We start from the raw sequence: 12,500 nt of genomic DNA, 5'->3' as shown, positions 1-12,500 counted from the left end.
TATTCACAACCAAAACGTATACACAGACGACCCACATCACGATTGGGTAACCAGACAGCCAAAACCAGACATCGTCTGAAATATATATATATCTGCTCATGGCCGTGGTCTATTCAATAAGGCGCCTTTCATCTGGGAGTTTTATTAGACAACTGATGGATTTAGTAGCAATTTGATCGCATGAGCCAAGTAGGAAGGGTTTGTTTGATATCCTTTATTTGTTATTATCTCGGAATTGGATTATTCCCGACGTTTATTATTCCAAGTGTCAGCTCGGTTCGAGTGTTGCTCTCATGTGAGGATGGAATTGTCTCAATAATGGTTGGGAAGGAGGACATTCAATTATTAGGTCAAAAGGATGAATGTGTTTACTAGCATTTATCTATCTATCTATATATCTATATATCTCTATCTATCTATCTATCTATCTATCTATCGACATATATATATATATATATATATATATATATATATATATATATATATATATATATATATATATATATATATATATATCATCATCTTCAACATCAGCCGTTGCCAGTCCAGTGCAGGACATAGGTCTCAAACTTGTCCTTTCTTCCTCGTCTGTTTATGATCTTTCTATGGTTGTCTATACCTACAAATTTTCCTAGCTCGTCAATCAATCCATCGTATTCTCATTCTCTTATTCATTTTGTAAATATTGTATTTACCCTTCTCATTATATGTCCTTCTTACGTCCATTTCTTTTTCTTACTTTTTGCTAGAATTTGTATATATATATATATATATATATATATATATATATATATATATATATATATATATATATATATACACATATATATATATATATATATATATATATATATATATATATATATATATATATATATATATATATACATATATATACATGTAAATATATATATATATATATATATATATATATATATATATATATATATATATATATATATATATATATATATATATATATATATATATATATATATACACGTGTGTGTGTCTGTGGGTGACGGCAGTAGCTGAAATTTACTTCCATTGATTAAATATCAAACAGTTTATTAGATATTGCTATAAGAAGGAATGGACAATAAGTTATGAATCTAATGCAAAATTAGATTACGATGCAGATGATGGTACTCTTTTTGCCTCGGATCCATCTCCTGAATATAGATATATTTGCTGAATCCCTTAATAGGAAAAAATGTATGGTTAATCGCTTTAATAAGTCTATTACTATGGTGATAGTAAGCAAGGCAGCATGATACTATTGCCAGAGAAACATCCTATGGTTTAGGATATAGAATCTTTGTGCTTTAAAACAAAGGAGTGTCTAGTTAAGGTTTGAGGGCCCCCTTTTTAAGAGAAAATGTGTGCTAATTTTTAGGTTAACACTCTTTCTTGAGGATAATGTTAATCACATTTCAACTCCTATGAAAATATCATTATTTCCATTTAGTGTGGTGTGATATTTACCTCGGTGCCAAACCATGTACTGAATATGAAAAGAGAAAACATGCGGAAAAATATTAGATTTCAGATTTATTAATGTGAGTGGATAGGGTGCAGAAATGAAAAATGTATGCTGGCTAAATTTTTTCCATGTAACGAATGCTGTTTATTTTGACACTGAGCCGTAGGGGAAAGGGTTTTATGTGTGTGCAAAAATAGGAGAGAAAAACTGTGATTGCTTAAAGGGTAGGTGGAAGAGTAGGGAGAGGGAAGAGGTGCTACCTGCCAGAACATGAAGAATTTGGCACTAGCACCAATGTCTACGAGTAAGAATGTGACATGAGTGAAGTCAGTAATTGTTAGTTTGTATGCTCTGGGAATCTCTCATATATAACAAGCAGCAAGTTTCTGGTTATACAGTATATATATATATATATATATATATATATATATATATATATATATATATATATATATATATATATATATATATATATATATATATATATATATACATATATATATATATATATATATATATATATATATATATATATATATATATATATATATATATATATATATATATATATATATATATTTCTTGTTCTGCTGAACAGCAGTGTCAGACACTTAACTAATTGGTCTTTCAGCGTCCCTCGTGTAGGGATATAAAGAGGGAGTATTTTTACCTTGGTGAAGCAGGGTATCCTTGGAGGTACACTTGGAAACCACAACTCCCTTGTTGTAGCTAGGAGAGGGGGAGGAGGAGGGGGGAGCGTTTGAATCTGTGTGTGCATATCTGTCTAGATATTATCTGTCATTTCGACGGGTCACGTACACTAGTTGATAAGAAAAAAAGTTAAATATAATCTTTTTTGGAAAGCCGGAATCTGTCCTTAGCCTATTTTGGAGAAAAGTAAAAGAGAATTTTATCAGTAAATGAAAAAGCAGAAAAAGTTATTGTTTCATATGTAATATCAAGAATGAATCAGAAAGAAAAAAGATCACCAGTAATTACAGGCCACTTGAGAAAGAGGATATATATACGGAAAAGAATTCATCAGATTGTGTGGTAGATAGAAGATCAAGTTGATAGATTTAATAGTGAGAAGAGGAGTTTTAGGTACATATGTTCAACAATATAGATGAGTATTTTGAATATTTTTTTATTGCACAGGCTGAATGTAAGGCATAGGTAAGTGAACTATGACTTTAAAAGTATTTATGTATGGGGTTTTTATCTAAGGTCCTTTGCTCTGGTCCTAGGTGGCCATTCACCACAGATATGCAATTGAGTGAAAATCTTGTAGTTGCAATGATTAGGCAAAAGATGTGGGACAGCTAGAAGAAAGAAAGAAAAAAAAAGGACTGTAAAAGAGATGGTTAATAAGTAGGGGAAAGCTATGGTCGTAAGGGCCGCAGCAAAGATCCATTATTATTGTCTGCAGTGCACCACGTGAAGTACACTGGCAGCAATACATCCCTAAGTGAAAAGTGAAATGGCCGTTCAGGATCTAAGACCAGAAATTAAGAGGTTATTGAAAAGAGTGGCTGACAAGGATATGTAAGGTATGGCTGAATGATGGAAAAGCGTTAAAGGAATAACTAGGAAAATAATTACTCTTTTGTACAAAGCTGAAGATTATAGAGGCGGCTGTAAAAATTAAAGGGAAATAACAGGACTTGGTATTTAAGGGAATGTTTATAGTAAGATTGAAACAAAGGAAGTTTGCTATAGGAAGAATATTTAAGGCGGGGATTTGATCATATTTATGACACAATTCTGTGAAAACTTTAAGAATAAGACTTGGTAGGATAGGGTAAGTCTTGCTATTTATACTTATTCATATCGGTGCTGGGGTTCGAATCCTTGCCTGGGCAACAATATTTATTATTAAAGGAATTTTTTTAGTGTCTTGGATCTCACCACTGAGTGAATTTAATATTTGAAGTGTATATATGATTTATTTGAATAGATAAAAATCGCGAATATTAGTGATAAATTATTATATATTTGAAATATATCTCCCCTATATATTAAAGAGCAAGCCTCTCTCGCTCTCTCTCTCTCTCTCTCTCTCTCTCTCTCTCTCTCTCTCTCTCTCTTTCTCTCTCTCTCTCTCATCCTTCGATTAGGGGGATAGGAGGTAGTCATCCCTGGGTGGTGAGGGGTTGCGTGTGAGAGCATATCTATTTGAATATTTAGCCGTCTTTTTTTACGAATCACATACACTAAGGTGATAATACTGTTATTTTTTATTTCAATAGGTAAAGAGATTATGAATGAAAACTTTAAGAATAAAGGGAAAAATCTGTATGCAGTATTGATTCGAGTTAACTGTAAGACTTAGTAGGATAGGGTAAGTCTTGCTATTTGTACTTATTCATATCGGTGCTGGGGTTCGAATCCTTGCCTGGGCAACAATATTTATTACTAAATGAATTTTTTAGGTGTCTTGGATCTCATCACTAAGTGAATTTGATAATGAAGTGTATTTATGATTTATGTGAATAAATAAAAATCGCGAGTATTGGTGATAAATTGTTATATATTTGAAATATATCTCTTCATATTAAAGAGCAAGTCTCTCTCTCTCTCTCTCTCTCTCTCTCTCTCTCATCCTTCGGTTAGGGGGATAGGAGGTAGTCATACCTTGGGGGTTGGGGGGGTGGGGTGGAAGGGGGTGGGGTTGCGTGTGAGAGCATATCTATTTGAATATTTAGCCGTCATTTTCTGCGGATCGCATACACTAAAGTGATAATTCCGTTATTTTTTATTTCAATAGGTAAAGAGGTTATGAACAGGGCTGCCGGATTCTCCACACTAGGCAACTCCACAACCCTGATTCAAGAATCAGTCTTTCAGTGAGTCGGTAACATCAAGCGCTGAACTCCACTGACCCTCCTAGTCCCATAGCATCCACACTTTCATAGACTTTACAATTATTGTAATTTTTATATAGGTATCATGGGGAGAATAAACAATAAAACACTCTTATTTATTATTTATTACTTTTTATTACATTTTAATCGATATACATCATCTCTTTACAAGGTGTGGAATTTATTAACACTCGGATTCCACATTCCACACTTGATCAAGATGTGAAGCAGATTAGCCGTATCGATGACGTAAATTCCACGTTCCGGCAGCCCTGGTTATGAATGAAGTTAAGAAAACGATGCCGTAATAGTAAAAGTTATAGTAGGTCGTATTATTATTATTATTATTATTATTATTATTATTATTATTATTATTATTATAATATTTTTAACGCCTTCAACAGTTAACTTTTTGATAATTTATTCCTATATAGCATATAACATAATTAATCTTTTATATACATAATTAGAATGGAAATTCACATTTTATGTAGGAGTAGTAGTAGAAGTAGTAGTAGTAATAGTAGTAGTAATATCTGTTGTTGTTATAGCAAATAATACCATCATTATCATTTTAAGGGTATTAAGAACTCCTGTCTGGAGTGTGACAACACCCAATGACCATAACAATCGTAAAAATGATATTGAGGATTTTTTATTCCAAATTATATAAATTAAGAGAATTAAGAGAAATTAAGCCATAAATATAATTGATCCGACGAAAAAAATCCATTTACCACCTGAGGTTTTTTTTTTTTTTTTTTTTTTTTTTTTTTTTTTTTTTTTTTTCACGAAAGACTGAAGGATGATACCGGCGTTGAATGATGGTATCACTTATTATGCATCGAATGAATGACAATAATAGAAAAAATGAAAAATAGAGGGGACTCAGTAAAGCACAGAGCTCCGGCGGGGCACCTTATTTCTCGACCTTTTGCTCGACCTTGACCTTGGCCTTTGACCTTAACATGTATTAGTTGGCGTGGTTTTTTATACACTCAAATATGAATCATGTTTGAAGTTTCTGTGACAACGATGTCCAACCTTATGGATGGTTACGTGAATTGAACATTTTGTTTGACTGTAACCTTGACTTTTGACCTTGACCTTCCAAAAGTTATTAATTTATAACATTTTACATCATAGATAATCCCTGCAAGTTTCATTGCTCTACGATTAAAATTGTGACCAGGAAGCTGTTCACAAATACACACACACACACACACACACACACACACACACACACACACACACACAACACACACACGATCGAAAACATAACCTCCTTATAACATCATTGACGGCGGTAAAAAATCATTTGAATTCATCTTTCCTCCGTCTGTATTGAAAGTGAATTCCTTTTTTTTTTTTTTTTAACCGAATTTATAATGGAGATCCGGGCAAAACGTTTTCAATAAATTCGCCCACAATTGAATTATGGTCTGATTTATATGGGGCGGTCGAATTTGCCATCATCTTTCTTGGGGATTCCACGAAAAATCCGGGTGTTGACAAGATTCCGTTTTCTATGTAATTATCCTTATTTATTCTTTCAAATTAGTTGATTAGTTACACGTCCTATCTTATGGAATTTTTACACTTTATTATTATTATTATTATTATTATTATTATTATTATTATTATTATTATTATTATTATTATTATTATTATTATTACAAAAGACAAGAGAATAATAGGTTGATTATGGAGTCCTTCTCCTAGAAGAACTGCTGACCTTAGTTAGAGAGCCTCTTTTACCCTTACCAAGAAAAGTAGCCGTTGACAAATTATATTATCATTATCATTATTACTTGCTAAGCTACAACCTTAGTTGTAAAGGCAGGATGCTATAAGCCCAGAGGCTCCAACAGGGAAAATAGCCCAGTGAGGAGAGGAAGTAATGAAAATATTAAATATTTAAAGAACAGTAACAACAATGAAATAAATATCTCGAATATAAACTATAAAAGCTTTAACAAAACAAGAGGAAGAGAAACAAGATAGAATAGTGTGCCCGACTGTACCCTCAAGCAAGAGAACGCTAACCCAAGACAGTGGAAGACCATGGTACAGAGGCTATGGCACTACCCAAGACTAGAGAACAATGGTTTGATTTTGGAGTGTCCCTCTCCTAGAAGAGCTGTTTACCAAAGCTATAGAGTCTCTTCCAACCTTACCAAGAGGAAAGTAGCCACTAGACCATTACAGAGCAGTAGCTTATCAATGAGACGCAATCAGTTTCAAAAACTCTACTTCCAGGCTATCCTCATCTCATCTATATTCCTTCCAGAGCCTTGGACAAAGGTTTCTGCATTCCCTGTGTCATTCTTCTTTCTTGTCACTACAATGAGCAGAACAGATGTCATTCAGGATGATGGTATTATTCATTGCATGGAACAGACTCCGTAATACACAGCAATCAAACCAGCCAGCACAGAAGATCTTGGCTCCTCGAAGCACGTTTCCTGGAAGAATCTCTCTCTCTCTCTCTCTCTCTCTCTCTCTCTCTCTCTCTCTCTCTCTCTCTCTCTCTGTAATCACCAAGCCACGGAAACTGGCTACAGACTAAATGTTGAGTTAAATTCACCGTGTAATTAGGCCGGGGGGGGGGGAGTCGGAGGGGAGGCATAGCCAATAACACCATATATATATATATATATATATATATATATATATATATATATATATATATATATATATATATATATATATAAATATTTATATATATATATATATATATATATATATATATATATATATATGTGTGTGTGTGTGTGTGTGTGTGTGTGTGTGTTACGTTATGTTACGTTGAGTTCTTGTATACCTCTCCCTATTAAAATGTTTTTTTTTTTTTCAGTCCTACCTTTTGAAATTGTACACCCGGTCTGTCCCAGCCCACTATAGAGAGCCGTTTCTTACTCCAAATTGCTTATAAAAACCGACCACTCTCATTCCTCTCATCAATATTCATTGCTCAATCTTCCTGGCTTCCATTTATCCTCCTACCCTTACTCTCTCTCTCTCTCTCTCTCTCTCTCTCTCTCTCTCTCTCTCTCTCTCTCTCTCTCTCTCTCTCTCTCTCTCTCTCTCTCTCAACTTTCTTCTTTCATCCACTTGTCCCTGCATTTTCTCTTACGAGTTATAGCGAGGAACTTCTGAAGTTCATAACTGGCTACCAATGATTCTTAGTTCGGCAAGTTGTGATAGGTTATCGATTATTCATTTATTTTATTGTTTTAGCTTAACTGGGCTTATTTTTTTTAAACTTATGTTTCATCTTTACTCATTACTTTTCCTTTTCTTTGCCATATTGGTCTGCTATTGACAATACCAGGCTTTTAACAATCTACTTCTCAAACTAATGTGGAAACTGGGTTTTTTTAATGATAATAATGATAATAATAATAATAATAATAATAATAATATTAATTCGTATAACAACATCAACAAATGCAGCCATTTCTAGTTTACCGCAGGACAAAGGCTAATGACATGTCCCTAATCATGTCTTGGGTTTAGCAAGTTTTCATCCCCGCACAAGCCAACTGCTGATTGGTGATGGTGGGAGACTTTAATCTGATCGCTCCTTTATTGGTGGTGCTGCCTAGTACAGCTTTGCAGATCATGGCAATACACGAACCCTTTCACAACTCAGGCTACTCAACTACTACCTCCCTAGACGCCATACAAAAGGGACATTCTGGTGTCTACCATAATTAATCAAATTACACGAATTTGTCAAATAGGTATTGAAACTGACTGCACAGACGAGTTAATTTCAAATCTATTCTCGAGCTTAACCAAAGTGTCTCAAAGAATCCGCTTAGATAATAAACTCCAATTTTTCAATTCTCTCCAATTTATATTCTGTGGGCTACAAACACAAAACACTTGATTATTTCAAAGTTTGCCATAATCAAAGTTATTATTATTATTATTATTATTATTATTATTATTATTATTATTATTATTATTATTATTATTATTATTATTATTATTAGCAAAACTATAACACTAGTTGGATAAGCAGGATGTTACATACCCAAGGGTTCCAACTAGGAAATAAGCCCAGCGAGGGAAGGATATAAGGAAAGAGATAGAACAGTGTGCCCGAGAGTACCCTTAAGCAAGAGACTGTAACCCAAAACAGCAGAAGGCCATGGTGCAGTGGCTATGGCACTACCCAAGACCAGAGAACAATGGTTTGATTTTGGAGTGTCCTTCTCCTACAAGAGCCGCTTACCATAGCTAAATAGTCTGTTCTACCCTTACCAAGAGGAAAGTGGCCTCTGAACAATTTCATTGGCAGTTGTTAACCCCTTCAGCATAGAAGAGCTATTTGGGCATCTCAGTGTTGTCAGGTGTATTAGGACAAAAGAGAAGGTGTAAAGAATAGGGCAAACTATAGCTGTCTTAATTTTGCTTTTTTGAGCAATAAGCAATTCATACTCACAGATATTTCAATGCATCTTGGTAACGTATGTTAAAAAGAATTTGTTTGTTATCATCTTTATTCGGTGGAAGAAGATACGTCGTTTCAGTTCTGGTCAGTCTTTATCTTCATACAAAAAATAAAAATAACTATTCCCTTGTTATATATATCAATAAAGGATCATATCAATGTCTGGACACACAAAAGATCCCGAAATATGATGAGAAATGGCGCTTCTTTCTACAATCATCTTTTTTTAGCGGAGGGATAAATTGGCGAAGTCCAGGGATACCGCCTTTCATTGTCGTAAATTCTTCCTTCCGTCCTTCCCCAAAGGAAACCAGCACCCTCATCCCCGTGGGGAAAGGGTTCCCCATTCCTCAAATACCTGTGATAGCAAACGTCGTGGGGAGAGACATTAAGAGATATTTACGCTACTGAGGACCATTTTTAAATGGGATTTCTTCCACGAATTCTCTAAATTTAAAACCCGTTAGAAAATATGATGAGCGCGTCATTCTTCCAGGGCTCTCCATTCCCATCACCATTCCCCCAGCACCCCTGCGTGAACCCCCTCTCCAAATAACCCCTCCAACAATATTCTGGTCCATCAAGAACATCAGTTTCATGTTCCCGAAAAAAAAAATAGAAATTTTGCCAAACGACATCGCACGTTTATCTGAAGTTGGTGTTGAAATCCATAATCATAATGGATTCGCTGCAGACGGGGATACAATATAAACGTTTTCCCTTTTTATACGTTTGAGATACAGCGAATGTTTTCTTAAAATTGGTTCTATTTCTTGTTACCAGTTACATTGTAGATAGAGATTTATATTTAAACGCTTTGTTTTTTTTTCTGAAGACATTCATATCTTTATTGTTTTTATAATTTGAACTTGAACTTTTTTTTATAAAAATAATTTGTTTTGTTCTCATTCCCTCTAAAAAATAGCAGACGTTTTTATGCTTATTTGTCTTCTGTAGATATAAAATAATGTATTTGATAATAGGAAAATATATTGGTAATATATTCGTACGTATGTTATTTTCCTTTCAATCCTAAGACCATTTTTCCACTTCATTTCTTTTCTATTTCTACGTAAAAATAAGAAAGACATAAAGGAATAAAAAGGTATCAAAACAGAAAAAAAAAATAAAATATAATAACAAACAAAAAGTATATATAGTTACAAAAAGGTCCCTATAATTTTAGAAGCTGCATCTGTGTGGTGTTTATCTGCGGACACCAATGTTTATTTTGTTTATAGTACAGCCTAATTCCACGGTGAATTTAACTCAACATTTAGTCTGCATCCAGTTTCCGTGGCGTGGTGATTACAGAGAGAGAGAGAGAGAGAGAGAGAGAGAGAGAGAGAGAGAGAGAGAGAGAGAGAGAGGGGAGAGAGAGAGAGAGATTTTTCTAGCAAACGCGCTTCGAGGAGCCAAGATCTTCTGTGCTGGCTGGTTTGATTGCCGTGTATTACGGAGTCTGTTCTATGCAAGACCATCATCCTGAATGACATCTGTTCTGCTCATTGTAGTGACAAGAAAGAAGAATGACACAGGGAATGCAGAAACCTTTGTCCAAGGCTCTGGAAGGAATATAGATGAGATGAGGATAGCCAGGAAGTAGGGTTTTTGAAACTGATTGCATCTCATTGATAAGCTAATGCTCTGTAATGGTTCAGTGGAATACTTTCCTCTTGGTCAGGTTGGAAGAGACTCTATAGCTTTGGTAAACAGCTCTTCTAGGAGAGGGACACTCCAAAATTAAACCATTGTTCTCTAGTCCCGGGTAGTGCCATAGCCTCTGTACCATGGTCTTCCACTGTCTTGTGTTAGCGTTCTCTTGCTTGAGGGTACAGTTGGGCACACTATTCTATCTTGTTTCTCTTCCTCTTGTTTTGTTAAAGCTTTTATAGTTTATATTCGAGATATTTATTTCCTTGTTGTTACTGTTCTTCAAATATTTAATATTTCCCTTACTTCCTCTCCTCACTGGGCTATTTTCCCTGTTGGAGCCTCTGGGCTTATAGCATCCTGCTTTTACAACTAAGGTTGTAGCTTAGCAAGTAATAATAATAATGATAATATAATTGTTCAGTGGCTACTTTCCTTGGTAAGGGTAAAAGAGGCTCTCTAACTAAGGTCAGCAGTTCTTCTAGGAGGACACTCCAAAATCAACCTATTGTTCTCTTGTCTTTTGTAATAATAATAATAATAATAAAAATAATAATAATAATAATAATAATAATAATAATAATAAAGTGTCAAAATTCCATTAAATAGGACGTGTAACTAATCAACTAATTTGAAAGAATAAATAAGGATAATTACATAGAAAACGGAACAGTCTCCCACCCCCCACCCCAAATCTTGTCAACACCCGGATTTTTCGTGGAATCCCCAAAAAAGATGATGGCAAGCTCGACCGCCCCATATCAATCAGACCATAATTCAATTGTGGGCGAATTTATTAAAAACGTTTCGCCCGGGTTTCCATTAAAAAAAAAAAAAAAAAAAAAAAAAAAAAAAAAAAAAAAAAAAAAAAAAATTCACTTCCAATACAGACGGAGGAAAGATGAATTCAAATTATTTTTTACCGCCGCTAATGATGTAATAAGGAGGTTATGTTTTCGATCGTGTTTGTGTGTGTGTGTGTGTTGTGTGTGTGTGTGTGTGTGTGTGTGTGTGTATTTGTGAACAGCTTCCTGGTCCCAATTTTAATAGTAGACTAATGAAACTTGCAGGGATTATCTATGATGTAAAATGTTATAAATTAATAACTTTTGGAAGGTCAAGGTCAAAAGTCAAGGTTACACTCAAACAAAATGTTCAATTCACCTAACCATCCATAAGTTTGGACATTGTTGTCACAGAGACTTCAAACATGATTCATATTTGAGTGTATAAAAAACCACGCCAACTAATACATGTTAAGGTCAAAGGCCAAGGTCAAGGTCGAGCAAAAGGTCGAGAAATAAGGTGCCCCGGCGGAGCTCTGTGCTCTACTGAGTCCCCTCTATTTTTCATTTTTTCTATTATTGTCATTCATTCGATGCATAATAAGTGATACCATCATTCAACGCCGGTATCATCCTTCAGTCTTTCGTGAAAATAGAAAAAGAAAAAAAGAAAAAAAAAAAAAACTCAGATGGTAAATGGATTTTTCTCGTCGAATCAATTATATTTATGGCTTAATTTCTCTTAATTCTCTTAATTTATATCATTTGGAATAAAAAATCCTCAATATCATTTTTACGATTGTTATGGTCATTGGGTGTTGTCACACTCCAGACAGGAGTTCTTATTACCCTTAAAATGATAATGATGGTATTATTTGCTATAACAACAACAGATATTACTACTACTATTACTTCTACTACTCCTACTACCACTACTACTCCTACTACCACTACTACTACTACTACTACTCCTACATAAAATGTGTATTTCAATTCTAATTATGTATATAAAAGATTAATTATGTTACATGCTATATAGGAATAAATGATTAAAAAGTTAACTTTTGAAGACGTTAAAAATATTATGATAATAATAATAATAATAATAATAATAATAATAATAATAATAATAATAATAATAATGCGACCTACTATAACTTTTACTATTACGGCATCGTTTTCTTAATTTCATTCATAACCTCTTTACCTATTGAAATAAAACATAACAGAATTATCACTTTAGTGTATGCTAT

Source organism: Palaemon carinicauda, chromosome 25 (genome assembly GCF_036898095.1).
Source record: "Palaemon carinicauda isolate YSFRI2023 chromosome 25, ASM3689809v2, whole genome shotgun sequence".
Taxonomy (NCBI): domain Eukaryota; kingdom Metazoa; phylum Arthropoda; class Malacostraca; order Decapoda; family Palaemonidae; genus Palaemon; species Palaemon carinicauda.
The sequence above is the reverse complement of the archived record's forward strand: the minus strand, read 5'-3'. Positions refer to the sequence as shown.